Consider the following 2,225-nt stretch of genomic DNA (forward strand, 5'->3'; position numbering starts at 1 on the left):
AGCATACCGCACCACCCCTCCATCCCTCTGAGCCTCAGATTTCTTACCTATTAAATTGGGGAGTGGGAATGCGTGAGATGCGAGCAAGGTAGTGCAGAGCAAGCACAGGACCCAGCGTGTGCTGCTGAAGCCTCTGGAAAGAGAAGCATGTGAGCCTCCCATCTTACGATGTTTAGAGATGCTAAAGCGGTTGTATAATACTGTGACAGCCAGGAAAAGTGTGATAAGCTCGGATTATCCCAGACAACTTGATAGAACATACATGTGCCTAGGTAGGCAGAAAGACAGACAGACAGACAGTTGTAGGTACACACTCAGTCAATCCTTTCCAATCTGTAAGTTCTGCGTCTGCCGAGTCAGCCAACTGCACGTTGAACATATTCAGTGTCTATTCCAAACATGTGCAGAATTTTTCTCTTCATTCCCCAAACAACACAGGAGAGCCACTATTCCCACAGTGTTGACATTGTACCAGCTATTACAAGTTGCCTAGAGATGACTGGAAGTGTACGGGAGAATGTAGGAGTGATTACCGTGTCATCTTCTGTAAGGGTCTTGAGCATCTTTGGATTTTGGAGTTCAAGGGGTAATGCTGGACCCAGTCCTCCTCCAGGGTACCAAGAGATGACTGTGTGGCATACATACATATATATATATATATATATATATATATATATATATATATATTTTTTTTTTTTTTACATAGACACAGAGAGGTAGGAGGAGAGCCAGAGGGAGTGAGGGAGAGAGGGAGGGAGAGGGACAGAGAGAGAGGTGTCCAGCCAGTGATGTGTAATGATGTCACTGATCAGGATAACACGTGTCTTGTCTCCTCAGGTCTAGGAACCCCTCCAGTAGCCTAGTCAGGGATATTCCCTTTGTGTCAGGAGATGCCAAGATTTTCTGGCCTCAGTGTCTCCCACTCTTTTCCTAATCCCCATGTCTCCCTCCAGCACAGAGCACCTGGACCGGACAGAGCCAGGGGCTTCAGCAAGGCCTGACTGCCCAGACATTTTTGCTGAAAAAGGCAGGTCTAGCTTTACTGCCCCTGAGGAACACGGCCTTTAACTGCAGGGCTGTATTTTGCAGTCACTGAGGCTGGGGCTGTGTAGAGCCCACAGCCTAGACTTCTCTGCCCCAGGATAGCCATGTTCAAATGTGGCAAGGCCTCACCTCAGAACAGGTGACGCTCTGGGTCCTGAATGCTTGTAAGAACCCCTACCCCATACTTGCCCGGCACTTATGCTGTAAAACATTCACACTTAGCTGGTCACTCCGAGGGCAAGCCCCAGACCTGCAACCCCAACTCCTCTCATATGACTTCAGTAGGCTGCCTCAGCCCTTGGGCCTAAGTTTTCTCCCAGAAAATTTGTTAAAGGAAGTGCACCATCCTGGGTTGCTATGGGGAGCAAATAAAACAGCCATGAGCAATACAAGCAAACACCAGGTGGGCTCCTGCCTCCCGCCACATCCTGGGCTGGTCTCTCCCAGCTCCAGCCCGCCAAGACTGGAAAGCACAAGAAGACAATCCTAGAGGCAGTCCCTGGGCTCCACAGAGGGACTCTGGGGCCAAGCATAACAGCAGGTGATAAGAACTGTGGGCTGCAAACACTGACGTGCTGGCCTGGCACAGGGAGCAGCAGACCACAGCCCAGCGGCTCCTCATGCCTCGTGGTCACACCACTTGTTGCCCTGGAAAGAGGAGGTTCCAAAGGTACTCAGGGCAGACTGGCATGCGTGTCCTGAGCAGAGCCCTGGGACCTGGTCAAGCCTTGGCCTTGTGGTGAGAAGACCTAAGAAAAAGCCAATGGGTCTTTGCTCAGAGCAAGGGAGGGCCCCCACTCTGTGCCCCACCCTTGGCCATCGGATAGGTCTGAGTGTGCAGAAACCAAACCCCAAAGGGGCCCTATGGGCTCTGGCTGGGAGCGTGTGCTTGATGTAGTGTAGAAAAAAACCTCAGCAGCTGTCTAAGAGCAAACAACTCACTTTCCCTCTCTGAGGCCCAGGACTGCATCCAGAACACCAGACAGTCAGAAGCCACCCTAGACTGTGGAATGCAGGTTAGACTACAGGATGCATTGAAAGCATGGTGCCTCGAAAAATAGAGGGAAGGGCCAGGGGTCAATGGGCCTGATCCTCACTGAGGGGCTGGGAGCCAAAATGCTACCCATTGGAGGCTATGTGATCACTGGAGGGCCCCATTTGCACCCAAGACCCACAGTGGG

This window comes from Rattus norvegicus, chromosome 10 (genome assembly GCF_021556685.1).
Source record: "Rattus norvegicus strain SHRSP/BbbUtx chromosome 10, alternate assembly SHRSP_T2T, whole genome shotgun sequence".
Classification (NCBI taxonomy): Eukaryota; Metazoa; Chordata; class Mammalia; order Rodentia; family Muridae; genus Rattus; species Rattus norvegicus.